At 37.5% G+C, this 23,817-nt stretch overlaps 1 pseudogene; it reads right to left on the minus strand.

The window, feature by feature from the left end:
• LOC150067130 (actin, cytoplasmic 2 pseudogene) overlaps positions 1 to 5,587 on the minus strand; it is a 51,659-nt pseudogene extending 46,072 nt beyond the window's left edge.
• Positions 5,588 to 23,817: the final 18,230 nt, after the last annotated feature.

Here is a 23,817-nt window from a genome sequence, read left to right on the forward strand (position 1 = left end):
AGAAAAAAAAGAAAAAAAGAAGAAGAAAAAAAAAGAAGCATGAGACTTTATCTCCAATCAACCAGCAAAAAGACCTGACTAGAGGAGTGGCTCAAATGGTAGAGCACCACCTGTGAGTCAGTAAACTCAGCAAGAGGTCAAGACCCTGTGTAAGCAAAGCCCTGCCTTCGGCAAAAGCTGAATAAATAAAATTAAATTGAAAGATAAAGACCCAAAAATCAATAACTTAATCACCCAATTAATAAAAGGGCAAAGCTACTGAAAGGACACTTACTAGAAGTACAAATACAGAAAAAAAAATGCATGACATCCCTGGACATAAAGGTAAATGCAAATTAAAACTAAAAAGACTTATTGAATGTCTACACAAGTCAGGGTTCCAGCTTTCCCTTCAATCTTCTGTAATTAATTACTAACAAGTCATTTTCCTCTGCTTTATATGACTCCCTTTTAAAGTGTATGTAAGCTGACAAGGGAGTGGCTGGTAAGTTTAGAGGTTAGGGAATGATGAAAATTATTGTAAAATTTAGGTGGTGAAGCTGGCTTTACTTTGAAAATACTTTACAAACCCACTGGATTTGAATACTTTAAGTAGGTCAAGCACACAGAATACCTCAACTATTTTTTTTCTCCATGAAGGAATACATGCAAGCATGCTCACAAATCCACAGAGATCTATTAAGGACAGCAACCAATTTATAATGACACTTGGCATAGTGACACGGACACCACCAGATTTCCTTTCAAAAAATAAAGAGATATGGTTTGACTTGGGGTCTAGGCCATGGGACATATTTGGGCAATATGGCAAATGAGTTTTGATCAGTTCTCAAAAAGGAGTTGCTAAGTCCAGCAAAGACAGAAATAAGAGCATCATAGATCTGTGTCTGGTGACCTCTGCTCCCTCTTTCCTTTCCCTCCACATCCCTACTACTCTACTCCACCTGCCACCTCCAGTCATCATCTCCTACCTGGGAAGGTCATCACCAAGTCTTTTGTTCTAGAACCTTCCATCTAAAGCCACATCATCATGCCACCACACCCCACAAATAATTCTAATAAAAAGCCACTCTTCTGAGAGTGTGTATTTGTTACATATGATTATCATTGCTATTTTAAGTAATTGTCCAAGGGAGGCTTCATTTGATGAAGTAGTGTATGAATACAATGCATCTTGATCTGTGTCATCCCCTTTAAAAAATGTGTTCCCCCTTTACCCACTCCTTCCATTTCTCACTTTCATGGAATGTTCTTTCATGGAAGTTCTTTTTTTTTTTTTTTTTTTGGTCAGTCCTGGTGCTTGAACTCAGGGCCTGAGTACTGTCCTTGGGCTTTCTCAAGGCTAGAGCTCTATCACTTGAGCCACAGCACCACTCCCGACTTTTTTTTTTTGTATGTGGTACCAAGGAATCGAACGTAGGTCTTCGTGCATGCTAGGCAAGCACTCTAGCACTAGGCCAAACTCCCGGCCCACATACAACAAATTCTTGACTGCTTTCTCTTCCCTCTCCTCCCCTTTGCCATTTCCTTTCCAAGTACCTGTTTCATTTTTTAATGTTTAAAACTATCCTTATTAAATTTTCTTAATTTTTAAATTTTCATTGTAAGGTTATGTACAGAAAAATTGCAGTTACATAAGTCAAGTAATGAGTTTCTTTTTGAACAGTGTCACCTCTTGCTCATTTTCTTCCAGTTTTTCCCTCTCTCTCCTCCTTCTCCTTATGGTCTATAGTTTCCAGCCTAATATCTAGCAAGTATCACTGTTGAATCAGTTCATACTTTGTTCCACTGTTTCTATGCTTCTCTTTCCTAAATAATATAAGCTTACCTATGAGACAAAGGATACAGAAATCAAAAGCAGTTACAGAAAGAAAAAATAGAAGAAAACAGTATAATAAAAAACCTCTTGTTTCCATTTCTTGGAGTTCATTTCAATAAGCATCATTTTAAGTACACCTATGCACATGGCTACTGAGACCTTGTGATTTTTCTCCTCCTTTGGTCTTACTGCAAGAATGTTTAGAGTCCTGTTTAATTTATCATATCCAAGTGTATTTTTTGTCTTTTTTCTTTTTTATATATTTTTTATTGTAATTAATAGAAGGGTTACATGATATTTGCCAGATAGAAGGTGCATTCATTCACATACATTGATACCCTTCCACCTGTCTTGGTCCCCATTTCCCTCCCCCCCACCCCCACCCCTCCTCTTGTTTTCCCCCCTTCCCTATCCAATTTCAAATAACCAAATACAAATATATCTGATATATCAGATAACAAAGTGAGATACTGTAACTATTTTTTGTCTTTTATTATCCATTTCAATTAATATTATTTTATATGGTCAGATACACATAGCAATTGTGCCTATGTGATCATTTCTTAAGAATATACTTCTTTGGTCTCACTGGATGAGTGAGAGGCCTGTATAATTTTTCATGTCCAAGAGTACTTTTTATCTTTTACCATCCAGTGTGTTTACTAATAGATTTTTAGGTACATTCTAGTTAGGACAACTGAGGGAAATCATACAATCTATGTTTCTTTGGGCATGGGTTACATTGCTTAATATAAATTTTCCAAGTCTTTCCTTACAAATGGTACAATATCGTTCTTGCTGATGGATGAATAGAATTCTATTGTGTATATATACCACATTTTCTCAATCCATTTGTCCACTTAAGAGCATCTGGACTGATTCCTCATCTTGGCTTTGGTAAATAATGTTGAATATGGTTCAGCATTAAACCATGGTTGTGCTGGTAGCTTCAGTGTGGCCTTATTTGTGTTCTATTGTATTGGGTAAATGCTCAGAAATGGAATTACTGGGTCATAGGGAAGCTTAATGTTTAGTGTTTTAAGGAACCCCCATACTGCTATAGAGTAGTTGAATGAGTTTACATTCCTATCAACAATGTAGTAGCATTTTCTTGCAGCAACTGCTATTGTTAGTTTTCTTGATAATGGCCTTTCTAACTAAAGTACCCATGTCTTATTTTGTTGGTAACTTAGTCTTTCTTTCTTAAACTGTACTATTTAAGTTTCCATATTATCTATTATAATTGAGTTAATTCATTTGAAACTGCTTGCATACCACCTAGAGTATTTACTTATAGATTTAAAAGCACATTCTACCTACCACTCCTGAGTAATGAGAGAAACCATGCTAATCTTTGTTTCTGCATGTTTTTGTTTCAACTTCCCAAGCTAAGGATTTCCTCAAAAGCCAGAATGCTCTTGTGTCCTCACCTGAGTTTTTAAACATTTATTTATTTATTTTCCAGCAGGAATGCTTTGCATACATGGGTGTTGATGACTTATTTGCTCTTTTGTAAAGCCAGGTCCATCTGTCATGTAAGAACAGTAAAATTCAGAGAGTGCTGGAGAGAATGATGGGAATGGTAGCTATTAACAAGAGGGAGAATGCTGCCAGTGAGCCTACCTGATAAAGGCAATTAATTAAACATAAGTGTAAAGTGCGAATTTAACGGTCTAGCATAAATTATAGCCACAAGGCATATTTCTTCTGTGTCCAGAAGTTAACTCACAAAGCCCCGTGGTCTTACCGAATAGTACACAAGCTGGTTACCATGCTTGTGTCCTTGTGAAGGCAGAAGGTAGTGTTCCATGTGACTCAACCACATGAAATTACATCAAAAGAACTTCTAAGGCGCTGAGAGTGCAGCTTGAAGGTGAGAGGGTCCAAGACTTGGGTAATTAGGAGTGAAGGAAAAGGATGGTAGATTTAAGGTTACCCAGTCCTGCTTTTCTAAAGCATCTGAAAGTTTATCAGCAAAAACTATCTCTCTGCCCACTCTTTCATGTAGCAATTACAGCAATTTCTTCCTCTCAGGAAGGATGCTGGTATCTTCTAAGGCAATAAAACCTGTTCTCGAATTATGTTACAGTCTTGCAAAATACCATTCCTAAGTCCTCCTAACAACTGCCATCTCAAGAAGTTTCCATTTAGGAGATGATATCATATCCCACATATTTGATCTATGTAAGGAGGGCCAAGATTTAGAGGACCATTTATTTCTGGGGAAGACAAAATGGAAAGTGTGTTACATATTGATTGAAAGGCAGCCACGAAAATAGGCTTGTTTCAGTACTTTAAGTTGGTATTAGAAGCCATAAAGTTCTGAGCAAAGATATATGATCTTACATCTGAACAGAGCCAAATAAATCTGATGGTTTTCTTCCAGCAAGAGGTGAGGAGACAGTACAGAATTCTATTTCTTGTGATGGTAGGGAGACAGATTATACCAATTTAATTGGTATCAAGATTGAAATGGTTACACAAAATTATCCCTCTGGGGTTGTTTTATTGCCTAGATATGGTAGATTTATACCTAGCTTGGCAAAACTTCCCCGAAAGGGTAATTTCTATCCTGAACATAAAGTCCAAAAAGAGTTAAGAAGGAAGGAACTTGTGAAAAGTAAGTTTTCAAAAAAATGAACTTACAGCCCTGGAGTCTAAAGTAGCCCTTGCTAATTGGATGTGATTCTGTAAATTTCTCATGATCAGGCCCTGTTACAGTCAGCTATAAAAACATGCTTAGCAAAAAATAAAACTGAAAGATCTTAGAGGCATTACCTGAGAGTCAAATGTGTACCTTCATTCTTTTGTTGATGGACGAAGTTTTGCTGAAACACCACTGTATCCATTTTTTGTATGCATTCAGTACAGCTGCCTTGACATTACATATGAAAGATAAGTAGTTGCCACTGACTTAGAGGCTCATGAGGCCTAATGTATCTACTACTGATCTCTTCATTGAGAAAAGATTGCCCTCTCAGAGACAATAATGGCACTCTTCTTGCCACTGATGGTTTAGAGATGGACATATGATCAAAATTGCCAGTGAGATGTAAAAGAAGATAGTGTGAGGCTTTGGGGAAAGTTTCCTGCTCTCTTAAGGTAGCATATTATATATGTTGTAGCACTTTATATATCATATATTATATATACATATATTTAAAGAAATATTAATATTTTCCCCTGCTGAGTTTTGTGTCTGAAAGATGATAGCTGGGAAGGCTTGGATTCTGGTTGATGTTCTAAACAATTAAATTATTCTATTTACTGGAGCAGTGGCTCAAGCCTTTAATCCTCTTAGTTCAAGGCCAGCCTGGGCAGAAAAGTTCATGAGTCCACCTCCATCAATAGCTGAGCACTGTGGTATGTACCTGTCACCCCAAGCTAAGAGAAAAGCAAAATATCTGGTGTAGTGGCATGCACCTGTCATGCCTGCAACAAAGGAAGGGCCAATTGGAAGACACTATCTTTAAAATAACCAATACAAAAGGGACAGATGGAGAGACTCAAGTGATGGAGTACCCATTTAGCAAGGAAAAAAATCCCAGTACCACCAGAAAGAAAAAAAAACAACTTATTCTATTTAGGAAATGCCTTTTCTCAAGGATTCTTGTATGATTGTATAATAAATGTTACTTGTGTTTGAAATCATTTGAATTGAGTTTCTCTTACATGCAAGTCTCCTAAGTGTGATGTCACCGGCCTCTGATACCAAGTCTGACACCAAGTTCTGTGGAAGGGTGAGGAGAAGGAGGCCTCTGTACCCATTCCTCCCTCACACATGCTGTCCTGAGGAGTATGTTGTCCCTGTCATATATATCATGTCAAATTCTCCTTAGTACTGCAAGTTCATGTCTACTGCAGTTTCTCCTGGGGTCCTTTTATTCAGTGGAAGCTTCTAGAATATTTGTGACATAGAAGAAAACCACTTTAGAAGAAAGTAAAAGTCCAGGGCAACAGGACAGGTTTCTCCCCGTTTTCCACATTTCTTCTCTACTTTATCCTAATAATACTAAAATTAATTCTTTCTGAACCGTGAAAGGAAAGGAAATCTGTTTGTCTGGATACTTTAAGGAATCTGTACATTGATTTCTTTGAGAATTTATATATATATATATATTCACTTATATAAATGCTATATGCATATGAATGCTGTATATAACATTTAAATGATAACATCAAATATATCAGGCTTTGTAGTATCTATAAACTTAATATAGTTATAGACTTCAATTCATATTATGCATATAACAGCTTTGAATATTTTATACTTTTCTCCAATTGATGGCATAAAAATCACTGCAGTTTCTAGAAACATAAAGTGATTATTTCATTTTGTCTTACTAATAAATACTTACTGAGTGAAGCATTTTATATGATATCCCAAAGTAGTACCTTAAATTGAATTTAGTAAATCCAGTAACTTAAGCTCCTTTGATTTACCATCTAATCTACATAAATCAAGGTTCCTCTGAGAACTAATTGAAGCTATTTTCTTATTTGAAGTTGAAACAAGTATTTCTGCAATGCAAACCTATTTCATAATAAAATTCTTACTGGCAAATTCTGTTCTCGTATGTAATTGTGATAGTCCTGAAGGCACTTTTAATTTTGTTAGGGGAAAATTGTTGCTGCTACTAGATGCAAAAATCATAAAATAAAGGTTGAATTCCCAATACACACAGAAAAAAACTTATATCTTATAATTTATACCACTGTGTTTTGTCTAATCTTTAATAAAGTTTCCTTTTTGCTTCTGGGTAAAAATCAGACAGTGACAAACTTTTAAGAGGGGATTTTGAAGTATGAAATAAATGCAAGTTAATGTGCATTTTTAGAAATGTTATATTGCTACATGAAAAAAATGTTTTCTTTTATTAAAATATTTGCTTGCCTGCTGATGGTGGCTCATGCCTGTTATCCTAGGATTACAGGAGACTAAGACGTGAGAATCATGGTTCAAAACCAGTCCAGGCAGAAAAGCCAATGAGATAGTTATATCCAATTAACTGCCGGGGCCTACCGGCAGCAAATTGGGGTTCCTGAAATAGGGGGCAGGGACTGGAAAAAATAGAAGAGAGACAAACACATCGGGTCCGGGAGGTCTGCAGCCCAGGTAAAAACTGCAGCCCCTTTTATTCTCAACTCCAGGTTTATATTCCTCCTTGAAACCAGGGAACTTCCGGGTGTTACATTCATATGGTAAATCTCAGGTCATTTAAACAGAATAAGGCCAGAAAACAATAAGACAATAAAGCAATTGTCTGATGCAAATCAAGGTACAGTTTGATTCCACTCTGGCTCCCAACAATTAACCACAGAAAAGTTGGTACTGGAGGTGGAGTGCAAGTGGTAGGGCACCAGTCTCAAGCAAAAAAGCCAGGCAAGGGTGCAAGGCTCTCATAAAAGAAATGGAAATCAAAACAACTCTAAGATTCTACCTCACTCCAGTTAGAATGGCCAGGATCCAGAAATCTAATAACAACAGATGCTAGAGGGGATATGGCCAGGAGGGATCACTACTACACTGCTGGTGGGAGGGCAAACTCATTCAACCACTATGGAAAGCAGTATGGCAGTTCCTCAGAAGACTAAATATAGAGCTCCTCCATGACCCAGCAATTCCACTACTTGGCATTTACCCACTTGTCCAGAAACAAGGACATACTAAATCCACTAACACAACGATGTTCATTGCAGCACTGTTTACCATAGCAAAGATATGGAACCAAACCAGATGTCCCTCAGTTGATCAACAAGATGTGGTATTTATACACAATGGAATTCTATGCTGCCATCAGAAAGAACAACATCGCCCCATTTGTAAGGAAATGGAAAGACTTTGAAAAAATCATTTTAAGTGGAGTAAGCCAGACTCAAAGAAACATAGGCTCAATGGTTTCCCTCATTTGTCATAATCAGTAGAAAGCTTGGGCTCTACTAGAAGTAATTTACAGTAGAACAAATCCTAGATACATAAAGCTATATAGTACGATACTAAATGAAAGGACCTCCAGGCTATAGAAGCAAATGCCATATAATGAGTGATTGTTGTCCTTAATGTATTATGTTATCTCTCATCTCTTTTGCTGTCCCTTGGTTATCTCATATGGTTACAGTATTTTACCTTTTTATCTGATATATTGTATATATGTTTATTTGGTTATTTGAAATTGGATAGGGAAGGGGGGAAAACAAGATGAGGGGTGGGGGTGGGGGAGGGAAATGGGGACCAAGACATGTTTGTGAAATAATGCACCTTCTATCTGGTGAATATAATGTAACCCTTCTATTAATTACAATAAAAAATATATGAAAAAAGAGTGCAAGGCCCTGATTCAAATTCCAGTATTGGCAAACACACACACAAAAATTCATTATATTTATGCAGCAATTTTATCTGTTCCTCAGGTTGAGGGGTAACACAAGTACATGAATTCCAGAAAGTAAACACATGACTTCTACATGATAATAAGTTAATTATATTATGAGTATTACCTTTTATCGTGTGGGGAGTCAAGGCTTTTAGAGAAAATTATCTCAGGCAATGAAGGCCACAGGAAATGAGTTATCTTGTATGATTGGATCTCTCTGACCAAACACTTACCCTACAATATTGCTAAGGCATTCGAATTAAACAACCACAAAAGAAAAAAATGATAAAATAAAACCCTGTTGAGTTAGTAAGAATTATTGTAAGCAATAATTTTGTCATAAACATGTCTATAAAATGTTAGATAAGTGAGTCTCTAGGCAGAATTTGCTACTAGTTCTCCACAAACCCTCTCATTTGTCTAATTAAAAAGAAAAACAGCAGTGAACTATGACACCTATTTACACAGGGCATCAAAATGGATTAACCTCCTTCTTCATAAAACTCAAACTAGTCAAAGTTTTTTTTCCCATCAAGAGCAGTTTTGAGCTCTTTGTTTCTGGAACAGTAACAAAACAGGAAATAAAACAAAATATACAAAAACAGAATTAGAAAATTGCCCTATATACCTGTAATGATGATTACCAACCTGATCAAATTGAGAAGACTATAAACCATGCCTCGAGATTGTTTTCAGAGGCATAACCCGAAAAAAGAAAAAGAAGAGGAAGAAGAAGAAGAAGAAGAAGAAGAAGAAGAAGAAGAAGAAGAAGAAGAACCAGAAGAAGAAGGAGAAGAAGAAGAAGAACAAGAACAAGAACAAGAAGAACAAGAACAAGAAGAACAAGAACAAGAAGAACAAGAAGAAGGCTACCTGGCCTTGGCAGTCAGCACTGAAAAACTCACTGTTGGCCAGATAGAATAAAAGAGGAGAAAAGAGAGAGAGCTAACTTGTCTCTGTTTCTCAGATACCATGATATGAGCTATTTTGTTCATCACTTCCTCCCTGCCATGAAAATGGAAAGAAACCTTTGAAGTCATTGGCCAAAAATAAGTCCTTCAATCCTCAAGTTGTTTCTGCCAGGTATGTTGTTCAGATGACTTAAATTTTGGCCTGTAAAAAACAACTTCAAATTGAAATGCCTTTGGGTGCAAATGTGCATAAACACACACACATTCATACACATATATTTGTATACACGTGCACACACCAGTGCTGGTTTTCCCAGAGTGCCCTAAAATTTCCATAACCTGAAATATTTCAAAGAATTTGTATTAGAAAATTAGTCAGGCTTAGAAGAGGCAAAGGACAAATGGTTTCTCTAGTATGTGGAACATTGATCTAAAAATATAAACATAGATCAAGACATATGCATATGACCTTGGATAGATGTCTTCATTTAGATTCTGTGTGACCCTCGTTACTTGGGACCACAACATATTTTTATGGATCTATCTTTCCGAATCTACTCCTTTTTTGGCAGTCATGGAGCTTGAACTCAGGGCTTGAGTGCTGTCCCTGAGTTCTTTTGCTCAAGGCTACCATTCTACCTACAGCTTCATGACCTGTTTTGAGTAGTTAATTGGAGGAGTTTCACAGGGACTTTTCTGCTTGGGCTGGCTTCACACTGCAATTTTCAAATCTCTACCTCCTGAGTAGCTAGGATGTGGGTGTGAGTCAATGGTGTCTAACCATAATCTACTCTTCATGGTACATCTAATGTGATCCTTTTAATACCTAAGCCTGAATTTCCCCCTCTTGCAGCATAAAACTGATCCCTCCTCCCTACCATTTCTCTTACAATCATGGCCAAAGTTACCAGGAGGATGCAAGAGGGATATGTCATTTGCTTTATGCCTTTGTTTAAACTGTCCACAAGCCACTCCTTTACTTTAGGTTGACATTAATCAAGCTCCTCAAAAATCACAGGTCTGTCTGAGCTGGGAGTTTGGCCTAGTGGTACAGTGCTTGCCTAGCATGAAGACCCAGGTTCGATTCCTCGGTACCACATACATAGAAAAAAAGCCAGGAGGGGCTGGGAGTTTGGCCTAGTGGTAGAGTGCTTGCCTAGCATGCACGAAGACCCAGGTTCAATTCCTCAGTACCACATACATAGAAAAAAGCTGGAAGTGGTGCTGAGGCTCAAGTGGTAGAGCTCTAGCCTTGAGAAAGTCCAAGGACAGTGCTCAGGCCCTGAGCTCAAGCCCAGGACTGGCAAAAAAAAAAAGCCAGGAGTAGTGCTGTGGCTCAAGTGGTAGAGCTCTAGCCTTGAGAATGTCCAAGGACAGTGTTCAGGCCTTGAGCCCAAGCCCGGGACTGGGGAAAAAATAAATCTCAGGTCTGTTTTCTGATTGTGTGTTTGTAAACGTTAGTTGTACCTGGTCTGTTTCTTCTTATACATTCAATAAATTCCCCTGGTTTCCTAATTTCTATTCACCACACAGGTAGGATTTCACTTCATGGGACTTTAAATATAGTACCTTTTTGCCTGTTCATTTGTTTATTTGTGCTAGTAGAGTGTCAACTCAGGGACTTGCCCTCACTCATCTTACTTGTTAGAATGGAGTTCTATCACTTGAGCTGTATTTCCAGACCAGCTTTGTGTTGCTTATTTTGGAGATGGAATCTCACAGACTTTTATCTCTGGGCCAGCTTCAAACCACAATCCTCCAATATCTTAGCTTCCTCAATAGCTAAGATTATAGGTGTGAGCCATTGCCACCTGGCTGGCTAACTGCTTCTTAATCTGATCATGTATAAGTGTGCATGCAGTTTAAAGGAACATGCTTAGTCTAATGCTCAGCCTTTCATCCTTCCTGGGGGAGGGGAGGGGAGTGAGGACATTATTTGTTTACTGCATCCTTGCTAAAACGTTATGATTAAGATACACACATACACATACATGTAACTTTCTCAGCTTTTTTTCTAATTAGTGATCAGCAAAAGGTGATGCTTTTGATAAGTTTTAGAAAATGGGTTTAGTTCCTTGAATATCCTTTTTCTTCAACTGTTACCCATGTGCAAAAGTGAATAAGTTCTAAGCTCACAGTTCAGTGAAGTTTCACAATGTGAATACCTCTCTAATCAGCACCTTCTGTTCCATTCAATATTGCCACATGTGACTACTTAACAGTTAAATTAATTAAAATTAAATATAATGAAGTATTCAGTTCATTTTAATATCCAGACAAAAGTAACTGAGACCAGATTTGCCCCTTTCAACTGAAACAATGGGAGAACTAGAAAAAATGTTTGAAGTATATGATTTTCATTATATTCAATCTCAGGTAACTATGGAAAGTAAATCATGGGAGATGAAACTCAGCAAGGTAGGCCCTTACCATAATCTCAGTTACTGCCTGGATATCTCTAGAGAGCAGTATGGAAAGGAAAATATCAGTAGAGGTCGATGGTCTCTCTGAGTTAAGGAAATGGATCTAGATTTCTGCAGTGTAAGGATAAGTATCTCCTAGGGCAGAATACTGGGAAAAGAGAACTGTCCAGAGAGTGCTAGAAATCAGTGAGCGTTTCCCCTCTGAATATTCAGTTGAATACTTACCAGTACATACGTAGGAGAAAAAAATAATTAAAAGGCACCTAAAGCTAAAAGAAGAATTTCAGGAATGTTTAGTCTGTCTTTTTTATGATCTAACAAAATACTTGAGGCTGGGATGATTTATAAAGAATGAAGGTTTATTTCTTATAATTCTTGGGGTCTGGAACTTCTAATATCCAGAGGCCTATATCAAACAAAGGGCCATACTGTATTAAATCCCTGGTGGAAGACCGAGCATATGTAGAGTGAGAGAAAGGAGAAGGGATCCCAACTCATTTTCTTAACCAATTTGTTCTGGTGCGAAGGAACACTCATTGCACCTGCACTGACACATTAGTCTGGGGGCTCTGTCCTTGTGATTGCATGTTACTCTAATAAATGTGATACTTTAGTAAGTAGTGGTAGAATTATTGGAAAGCCACATTCAAAATAACAAATAAGATCTTGATCTTTATACCACATACATTTTATTTTTATATCACCACACTCAAAAATAACCATTTTTCATAGATTTAAAGTAAAATGTAAAACTTTCAAATTTCTAGGAAAGAACATAAGAGACCCCAATGACAATTTACTAAATATTTTAACCTCTAACACCAAATGCATGGGGCCATGTAAGAAAAACTCTGAACTTGGATTTTATCAGAATCTAAAACTTCTGCTTATTTGATAGACAGGTTTGAGCCAGACATGGTGGCTCAAACCTGCAATCCTAGCTACTCAGGAGGCTGAAATCTGAGGATAATGGTTCAAAGTCATCCCAGGCAGAAAAGACTGTTGAGACACTTAAAAAAATATTATCAGGGTGATGTATAGAGGGTTACAGTTACATTGGTAAGGTGAGTTCATTTTTTTTTTTTTTGTCAGTCATGATAGGGCTTGAACTCTAGGCCTGGGCGCTGTCCCTGAGCTGAAGAGCTCAGGGATACCACCCTACCCCTTGAGCAGCAGTGCCATTTCCTGTTTTCTGGTGGTTAATTGGAGATAAGTGTCTCACAGACTTTCATGCTGAGGCGGCTTCGAACTGTGATCCTCAGATCTCAGCCTCCTGAGTAGCTAAGATTACAGTTGTAAGCCACCACACCCAGCCAATGCTTCTTGAATATCGTTACCCATTCCCATCATTTTTCTCCCACTTTCCATCCACCCACCCCTCCCAAGTTATAAAGGTCATTTCCAACATATCGTTTAGTGAATATTGCTCCTACACTGGTTTGTCCTTTGTCCTTTGTCTCACATCTTGTTTTCCCCCTTCCCTTCGCTGATTCAAATAAACAAACAAATGTATATACAATACACCAGGTACCAAAAAGTCAGATACAGCAACAACAGGATAAATCATAAGGGAAAAAGTAAAAGAAAAAGAATGAATCCAATTATACCAGAAAACTGGAAGTGGTGCTGTGGTTTAAAGTGACAGAGCATTAGCCTTAAGCAGAATAGCTCAGGGATAGTGCCCAGGCCCTGAGTTCAAGCCCCATGACAATCAAAAAAATTTACACGTGCTGGTGCCTGATTATCCAAGCTACATGGGAAATGGTTGGCTAGAGGTCTAGGACAGCCTGTGAGAAGAAGCTATTCAAAAAATACTAAAGAAAAGAATGGCACAAGTGGTAGAATGCCCCCTGAACAAGCACAGTACTGCCCAAAAAGCACTACCCTCCAAAAAGAATTAGCTACAAACTTCATAAAGTATTTACACATTGCAATCAGAAAAATGACACATATCCACAATATATAAAAATAAGATGTAATTCCAAAATCCGCAATAGATACAATATAAAATGATCAGAAGATATAAAGAAACTTTGTAAATTTATGTTTGTTTCTCATTAGAGAAATATGAATGAAAATACCTTAATGAGGTACTACTTACACACCTGCTAGAATTCTCAAATTATAAAAACTGATGATATCAGAGGTGAGTGATGAGCAACAGATTTCTTGCCCATTGCTATTAAACATTCTGGAACCCTCTGGAAGTTTTGAAGAAACTGATACATAATGCCTACCATGATCCGACCATTCCATTGCATGATTTTTGCCCAAACAGCACCAAAACTATGTCAGTCAAAATATTTGTATTTGAAACCTTACTTATACAACCCTGAACTTGAAAGCATTCAAATGCTTCTTAAATGATGAATAAAAAATACTACTTAGTAATAAAAATGGATGAACTACTGAAATGTGCAATGAGGGTAACTAATCCCAGGTAAAAAATGGCACCCAAAAATGCTATTGCAGAATCATTCTACTTCTAAGAAATATTAGAAAGAAAAGCAATGTTATAGAACTAGGAAGCAGATTAGTTGCTTCCTGGTCAGGACGTAGAGAGAAAGAATTGGGTATAAAAAAATGTGATGGAGGACCGGGAATTTGGCCTAGTGGTAGAGTGCTTGTCTAGCATGCACGAAGACCCAGGTTTGATTCCTTGGTACCACATACTTAGAAAAAGCCAGAAGTGGTGCTGAGGCTCAAGTGGTAGAGTTCTAGCCTTGAGAAAAATCCAAGGACAGTGCTCAGGCCCTGAGCTCAAGCCCAGGACTGGCAAAAAAAAAAAAAAGGAAAAAAAACACCACCTTTTCTAGAGCGAATCATGTTGAGTAAGACAAGTCAAGACCTAAGGAACAAAAGGCGCATGGTATCCTTAATATGTGGCTATTAAATCCAAAGAGTACAAGAGCAAGGACTCAATATCTGCATACCCAATGCTATGGACATAGTAATGGAAATATAAACATAACTATATAAATATAAAAACCTATGACTCTATAGACATAATGTTTTATTTTCTAAAATTAATATGTTTCTATGACATACAAACCCTTAGCCTAATTTTGATTAAGTTCTAAATACTAAGTCCCAGTGATTGTAAATAGAGATTCCCTTCTTGAACACTCATTTGTTAAACGTGTCATTTAAAACATGATGTAAAAATCAACGTTAATAAAGAAAAAAATATGAAAAAAAAGATGTGATGGAAATATTGGAGGTGAATGAAAAATGTTCTATGACTAACATGGTCATTAAATGGTAAGCACTTGGAAAGACACTTCAAATTATATATTCATACAGCTGTTGAATTCGATCATAGGTAGAGTATACCTCACTGAAGTTAACAGAAAGTAAATGTAATGGATGAATAGCCTTAAGACGAGGCCAGATAGATACTTTCTTGGATTTTTGTCTTGCCATGAATTTATTCATCAAGTTTTTTCCCTACCTAGCTAAGACTTAGAAGGTGAAATGGCCCTTCTGTATTCATGACTTAGCTCCATCTCAACTTGATCACCTTCCATCCACTCTCCTCTCCTCCATCTCCTTTGAATACTATCTCCATTTTGTATACTGTTTGGTTTTGACTGGTCCCTTCCTCTGAGTCTTTATTTCCCCCCATTTCTTGTTAACATTATTTAGTTGCACAAATGAATTTCATTTTGAATGTCCATATAAGAATATAAAACACCACTATCGGTCTTTTACCCTTTACCCTCTTCTAACAAAACTCAACTGGTTGCACCATTCCAGCCTCACTTTTGTGCATAAAGTATTTTCCCCTTTGTGCCTTTTGATTTGGTCAAGCAAAACAAAAGTATTCATTGGCCATCACATCAGCTTCTGCTCTGTCTCCCTTGTTAGCCAGTCCTTATATAATAAGTTATTCTTTGTTTGGGCTTTGGCTCATACTGTTTCTTTGAATAGGATCTATTTTCTGCCTCTTTTTCATGTGTACACCATTTTCAACTGATGGACACATAAATGTTCTCTTTAAAAATTTCTCTTGGATTTTTTTTTTTGCCAGTCCTGGGGCTTGAATTCAGGACCTGGGTGCTGTCCCTGAGCTGCTTTTGCTTAAAGCTGTAGCTCTACCACTTGAGCCACAGTGTCACTTTCAGCATTTTCTGAGTAGTTTGTTGAAGATGAAAGTCTCATGGTTGTTCCTGACTGGGCTAACTTCTAACTGTAATCCTTAGGTCTCAGCCTCATGAGTAGCTAGGATTACAGGCATAAGCTAGTGGGACCCAGCTGGGTTTTTTTTTCATTTTTTACAACTTAAAGCTAAATAATTTATTTTGTCTTCTCCAATTTGCTCATCCTACATTGTTTTAAAATCAGCTAATTTTAAGACCCTATTGAGGTTACAGACCTAGTATATGGTAAACCAGTAGAAGATAAACTAGTAGATGGTAGTGTGAATAATATAACTGCATAATTTATAAAATATATATAAACTGAAGTAGTTACAGTGCTGATGATAATTCATTTTATGGATGTTGAAATTGTCTTTGAGGAAGCCCTATCTTAGCATCTTCAAAGATTACTTACTTAAGAAATGTCAAACCCCCTGTAGATTTCTCAATATATACCCTGGCAATGCTTACAGGCAGCTTCTACAAGTTATTCAGATTAACCATTACTTTTGGAATTCTGATGAGGAATGGTGCTCAATGTGAAAGCAGTAATGCATTCAGAATGATTTCATATATATCTTACCATCTGATCTGTTTACCAAAAAGCTCAGACACTGCCGTGTTATATGGCTTCATCTGCCTTAAAATGTAAGGAAATAGCTTCCACCTGAGATGCTGAAGCTAGATGGCAGATCATTCTCCGTGTTTTTTTTTTAAATACAGATTGACCACATCCAAGTCAATATCCTCTTGGCTATTAACAATGACCTTTTAGGAGAAGTGATTTTTATATAGGTCATATTAACATAAAAATTAAAGTTTTCATTTTTTCCTTGAAATTACAGGGCTATAATTTTAATAAGGAAGTTACATTTCACCATCAAGAGAACTTTTCCCTTGATAATTCCATTTACAAAGAGTGTTTAGTTGTGCTTTTATATACTGCTTCTCTCATCTTGAATAAATGGATTTTACTGTGTGTGTGTGTGTGTGTGTGTGTGTGTGTGTGTGTGTGTGTGTACATACAGATACTGAAGCTAAACCTCATATTCTCACTAAGCTTTTTATCTGTCTAGGCTGGCTTTGAACTAAGCATCTTCAGATTTCAGCCTCCTGAATACCTAGCTTTACAGGTATGAAACACTACTGCCTAGCTATGATTTGCTCTTTCAATGGACAAAAATAACAATACAACTGCTGTATGTAAGTACCAACAATGTACTTGACAACTAAATGCTCAGACAGGTGTCCAATATCCTGTGCTACAAAGTACCCCCAATTGTTAGGAGGAGGGGAGACGTTTAGTTTTATCATGCATGGTTTATAGAGATTGTCTTCCAAAATCAAGTATTTTATTAGCAAAAAATAGAAAATAGTATCTCCCTCGTTGCTTATAGACAATAACCACCCACTTTACAAATTGCTGATTGAAAAGATCATGGCCATTAACATTTGTTGATCAGCCCCTGGGTACAACAGAAGAAGAGAAAGGAGAACTGAATGACAAAATGAAGGGCAGGTTCTGGAGGTTTTAAGCTGCCTATCAAGACCCTCAGACATACTTAGGTTACTTGGAAGGACACTTAATGAAGTAATTATCCATTTTGAATTAACTGATGCAGTGACAATGTTTGCAAAGATTATTTTTAAAGGCACAGATGCAACATAGCCCTTCAAAGAACTAATGGTCCTAGCTATGCACACAGAGCCCAAACATATAGGAAGTTGTCAACAATATCAGCCAATAAATAAGGTTCAAACAAGTAAAGAAAGCTGTAACATCTATGGATGGGAAGAGCAGGGGAAAGTATCTCAAATTAATTCTTTAAGAAATTCATTTGTTAATCCAAAGGTTCATATGGAACAACAAAAGTCCTAGAATAGCCAAAACAATTCTAGGCAAAGAAAGCAATACCAGACTTCAAACTCTACTACAGAGCCATAATAACAAAAACAGCATGGTATTGGCACAAAAATAGACCAGAAAATCAATGGAACAGAATAGAAGATCCAGAAATAAAACCACATATCGATAGTCAACTTATATTTGACAAAGGAGCCAGAGATATACAGTGGAACAAACATAGCCTATTCAATTATTGGTGCTGGAAAAACTGGGCAGCCACATGCAGAAAACTAAAAATTGATCCCAGCCTGTCACCAGGCACAAACATTAACTCAAAATGGATTGAAGACCTCAATATCAGACCTGAAATCCCGAAACTGCTACCTGACAGAGTAGGAGAGACACTGGAACTCATAGGTACAAGCAAAAACTTCTTGAACAGAGTCCCAGGGTTACAACAGATTGGAGAGATTTTTGACAAATGGGACTACCTAAAAATGAAAAGTTTCTGGATAGACAAAGGCAACTAACTGGAAAAAGATATTTACCAATAATACATCAAACAAATGCTTAATATTCAATATCTACAGGGAACGCAAGAAACTAATCCCCCCAAACCCAACAAACCAATCATAAATGGGCAAAGGAACTAAAGCAAGACTTATCAAAAGAAGAGGTTAAAATGACAACGAAACATATGAGAAAATGCTCATCACCCATGGTCATAAAGGAAATGCAAATAAAAACAACCCTAAGATACCATCTTACCCCAATCAGAATGGCCAATATTCTGAATTCAGACAATAACAAATGCTGGTGAGGATATGGAGAAAGAGGAACCCTACTGCACTGCGGGTGGGAATGTAAACTAGTACAGCCACTCTGGAAGGCAGTTTGGAGGTTTCTCAAAAAACTAAAAATAGGCCTATGATCCCTCCCTACCACTCCTGGCCATCTACCCTGACCATCACAACCCAGGATATGATAAGGACACCTGCTCAGCCATGTTCATCTCTGCACTATTCACAATAGCCAAATGATGGAAACAACGCAGATGCTCCACTACAGGTGAACAGATACAAAAGTGTGGTACATATATAACATGGAATTCTACATAGCCAACAGACAAGATAGAATAATGGCATTCGCTGGGAAGTGGATGAAACTAGATGGAGATTTAAAGTGAGCAACATCTGGTACATGCAAGAGTGAGTGAGGCCTATAGAATAAGGCTTACAGCAGTCTAAGATAAATTCTTTATACTTCTGCTTGTCAGGTTAAAGATGCTTTATGGGCTAGGATTGGGAAATGTTGAATAATAATAAATGTATTTTTCTATGAGGTATTTTTCAAGACTAAATTGTAATTATACTACTATATTTTACTATTCTTTTCTGTTGGTTTGTTTGTGATGACACTGGGACTTGAACTCAGGGCCTGGGTACTGTCTTTTAGCTTTTTTACTCAAGGCTGGTGTTTTTTGAGCCAAACTTTTACTTCCAGCTTTTGCTGGTTAATTGGAGATAAAATTCTCTTGAATTTGTCTGCCTCAGCCTGCTTTGAACTGTGATTCTCATATTTCAGCCCCCTGAGTAGCTAAGATTATAGACAGGAGCTACCAGTACTTATCCTACCTATAGAACTGTGATTCTCAGATCTCAGCCTTCTGATAGCTAGGATTATAGGTGTGAGCCACTGGCACCTGCTTACTTTTCTTAGTAGATGTTGGGATGTATTTTCTTACATTTTTCAATAACCTTCTTCTTGTGCTGGATTTTATTGCAAGTAATCACATGAATTAGGTGACTACCATATGAAAGACATTAGGTAAAAGTGCCTTAAAGAGGGGCCGGGAGTTTAGCCCAGTGGCAGAGTGCTTGCCTAGCATGTACGAAGACCTGGGTTCGATTCCTCAGTACCACATACATAGAAAAAAGCCGGAAGTGGTGCTGAGGCTCAAGTGGTAGAGCTCTAGCCTTGAGAATAGCCCAAGGACAGTGATCAGGCCCTGAGCTCAAGCCCAGGATTGGCAAAAAAAAAAAAAAAAAAAAAAAAAAAAAAAAGTGCCTTAAAGAGCTTATTCTGGGTACATAGAGGCCTAGGAAATAGATAACACAAATGTAAGGCAGCACATTCTTAACCTGTGTGAGAGAGATTGTATATGAGATATGGTTCCGAATAAGAGAGAATTTGCATCTAGGGTGAGACCATAAGTACCATATGTCCTAATTGGTTTTGTCATAGTGCCTAAAATGGCATTAGTCCTTAGGTTTGAGGCCCTTTCCGGAGGTTCCTTGCACAATCAGAAAGAGCTATCATAAGTTAGTTGAAGAAGTTTAGGTAACATAAAATAACAATAAGACTCTACTTTTTACATTCCAGAGTGTTGTAAAAATATATAGGCTTTGATCTGACATTGCCTCTTCAAGTTTCTGAGCAAATATTCATTTATCACTGTTATTTTCACCACAGAAAAAGTATGCAACTTAATAGTGTAACAATATAAAAATAGTTAAAGTACTACATACATGTTTTTATTCAAATTTTGATTGTTTTATCTGCTATATACTCCTCTGCATGTTGTTTTCTTAACATGTGTAATATGTTTCATACATGTGATATACACATATAGTATATTTACTACTATTTATATTTGTATGCATGGAATTTTCATGGAAATAAAATGTAGAAAAGTGTGTTCAGATTTTACTGTAAGCAAAATACATATATAAGTTATCATTGAACAAAACGTTGGCAAAGGATCTTTACTTTCTTAACTTTAGTCTCCAAAGCTTCACAAGTGAGTGTTTTTATCATGGAAACAACCAGAAGAAAAATGTGTTGTTGTTGTCCCTGTTTTCTTTTATTGCTTTTTAAAACATTTCTGTACTTTTGCCTTGAATATATACTTATCTGATTTGGAGAGAAGAAGGAGAATCACAGAAATGGTGAGACAAAGGGCAAAGTAATAAAGCAGTGAAACCCACTAGACGCTACATTGGAAAGGAACTATATGACTTGGTGGGGAGAAGGGGTTGAGGGGGAAAGAACTGAAAGAGAATGAGGGAGAGGTGACACTGTTTGAAAAGAAATGTACTCAAAACCTGGCTTATGTAATTCTAACCCCCCTGTAAATCTTCTTTAAAATAAAAGCAAAAATTAAATTAAAGTTTTAAATGATAAAGAAGGAATGGGGCATGAAGAAATATTACAGCGGGCTTTTAGTGGGCTTGGTTTGGGTGTTTATATGGTTTTGCATCTTTTTTATTTTTTGTTGTAATTAATAGAAGGGTTACATTATATTTGCCAGATAGAAGGTGCATTACTTCACAAACATTTATACTCTTTCTCATGTTTTTGTCCCCATTCCCCCCATCCACTCCCCTCATCTTGTTTTCCCCTTCCTTATCCTATTTCAAATATACAGATAAACATACATACAATATACCAGATAACAAGGTAAGATACTGTAACACTACGAGAATAACCAAGGGACAACAAAACAGATGTGAAAGAACAAAAATCACACATTATATAGCCCTTGTTTCCTGGAGGTGCTTTCATTCAGCTTTATCCTATATGGTCTTATGTATCTAGCTTTTGTCCTATTGTAATCCTCTGCTAGGAAGAGTCCAAGGTTTATACTAATTATAACAAATGAGGGAAACCATTGAGCCTATGTTCCTTTGAGTTGGCTTACTTCAGTTAATATGATTTTTTCCAAGTCTTTCCACTTCTTTATAAATGGGGTGATGTCATTCTTTCTGACAGCAGCATAGAATTCCATTTGGTTTTGCATCTTAACAGGGAGCATTAACTCTAGCACTGAGTATTATCTAAGTGATGAATGCTATCTGAAACTTCCTATTTTGAGCCACCTGTAGTGAACGTTGTGTGTGTGTGTGTGTGTGTGTGTGTGTGTGTGTGTGTGTGTGTGTGTGTGTTACTAGGGCCTTGAATTCAGGACCTGGTGCCACTCCTGAGCTAGTTTTGTTTAAGGCTAGTACTCTATCACTTGAATCACTGCTCCATCCACCTCCAAATTTTGATAGCTAATTAGAGATAAAAAAACCCACACAAACTTTCCTATCCAGGACTACCATTTTCAGATGTCAGCCTCCTGAGTTGTTAGGATTTCTAGACATGAGCCTCTGATGCTCAGCTGTGAATGGGTCTCACAGCCAGACAAAGATCATGCAGGGACTGAATTAAGTCAAAAGCCAACTTCTTGATATACCTATTGACATGATTAAAATCTTAGGAAATCTCCCCAGTATACGTGCATATGAATGAGTATTGTAGGCAGATAAAAGAAAAAAAATATGGGGCTGGGAGTTTGGCCTAGTGGTAGAGTGCTTGCCTAGCATGCACAAAGACCTGGGATCGTTTCCTCCATATCACATACATAGAAAAAAGCCGGAAGTGGTGCTGAGGCTCAAGTGGTAGAGCTCTAGCCTTGAGAAAGTCCAAGGACGGTGCTCAGGCCCTGAGCTTAAGCGCAGGACTGGCAAAAGAAAAGAAAAGAAAATACAAAAGAAAAATTGCAGTCAGTCTTCTGTCAACTGTGTGTTGAGCATCCAATCCCTTGTCAGCACCATGTTATACCCCAGCCATAGGAGAGGAAGGAATAGAAGTGATGCTCCTGCCCTGACTAAGCAATCACTCAGGTGAGGAGAGTGGCATTATGCAGTATGGCCAGTGGCATAATGAGCCAAGTGCATGCTCGATATCACTAGATATTGGCTAAGTGCCTACTCTGTTCTGTGTACCCATACATGCTAGCAGTATTGTCATCATCCTTACCAGCCCAAACCCCTGCCCTACTGGAGTTTACACTGAGTGAGGAAAGAGGAAAAATGAATTAAAATAAAATGCAAGTTAAGTTAAATAGTGGTAAGTTCTAGGGGGTGGGGAAAGGAGATAAATACTTTCAGTTTAGAAAGTTAAAGGATGGGGAGGTAGAAAGTGGGTGAGGAAAGTGAAGCTGAGAGTGTTTGGTGAAAGACTGGAGGGAGAGAAGGGAGTGAACCATGAGAGTAAGTTGAATTGCAATGATAGGTAAAAAAAAAATACCCATAGTAAGCATGTTGAAGTAATCAAGGGACTGAGAAGGAATAGGTGGACAGAAAAGATGAGGTGAGAAATGTCTGGGATCTATATACACTTTGAGAGCAGAACCAACAGAATTTACTAATGAATTGAACATATGTATCACAGGAAGATAAAAAATGTAAAGGTGTCTAATAATTTTAAAATATGATTGAGGAAAATCTGAGTTTCCATTACATGAAATGAGGGAAAAGGGAGGGTCCGGAGTTAAATGCTTTATAAGTGAGATTCACAATTTCTGAAGGGTATGTAAACAGGGTATCTAGACAGAGGGAAGAAGGAATACAGATGAGAGATTAGATTGTGATGTAGCATTCAGCATTCAGATGCTGCTAAAAGTGATGGTACAAGACAATATTTTTAAAGAGTAGATATAGTTATATTGTATATACTTACAGAAAAAAGGTCCCAGAGAATGCTATGAGACTGGGAATTTGAGATTGACCCCTCTAAAGAAGAGAAAAAAGGAGTGCTTGAGGTAGGAATGAAACTAGGAAATTATCCTATTTGTAAGAAGTGAAATGGTTTCACAGAGGTAGGTGGATGACCCTCCAGTGCTGTAGGTAGGCTGGGAAGAGGTATGACTAAGCAACCAACTAGATGTAAACACACAGAAGGCATGGATGAGCACGCCAGAGGCAGTTTTATAGAAGAGATGGTACATATGCCTCGGGTAGGTTCATGAGCATCCTAGGGGGTGAATAACTCTTCCAAGAGTTTTGGCGTTTGTAAAATGCAGAAGAAAAAAAGGGGGGAGGAGAGAAACATGGAACAGATGGAGAAAGAAATGGTGTCCAGATGGCATTCACATTTTTATTTTTAATATGAGAAAAATAACAATTGGTTGTATCCTTATAAGGGAAAAACAGAATATAGAGAAAACATGGATGCAGGAGAGAGAGAGATGATTGCTGAATAGAGTGAGGACAATGTACACAGGCCAAAGATAGCTAGTGGGGGGAGGTCTCAGGAAAAACAAGGCCTTGTGTGCTTTGGAAGCAAGAATCCCAGGGAAGCAGCAAGAATGATAAAGGACATACTGCGCAAAGAAAGGGCAGCAGGGCTAGGAGTTTGGCCTAGTGGTAGAGTGCTTACCTAGCATGCCCAAAGACCTTGGTTTTATTCCTTGGTACTACATACATAGAAAAACCCAGAAGTGGTACTGTGACTCAAGTGGTAGAGATCTAGCCTTGAGA

Source organism: Megascapheus bottae, chromosome 2 (genome assembly GCF_031878675.1).
Source record: "Megascapheus bottae isolate mThoBot1 chromosome 2, mThoBot2.hap1, whole genome shotgun sequence".
Lineage (NCBI taxonomy): Eukaryota > Metazoa > Chordata > Mammalia > Rodentia > Geomyidae > Megascapheus > Megascapheus bottae.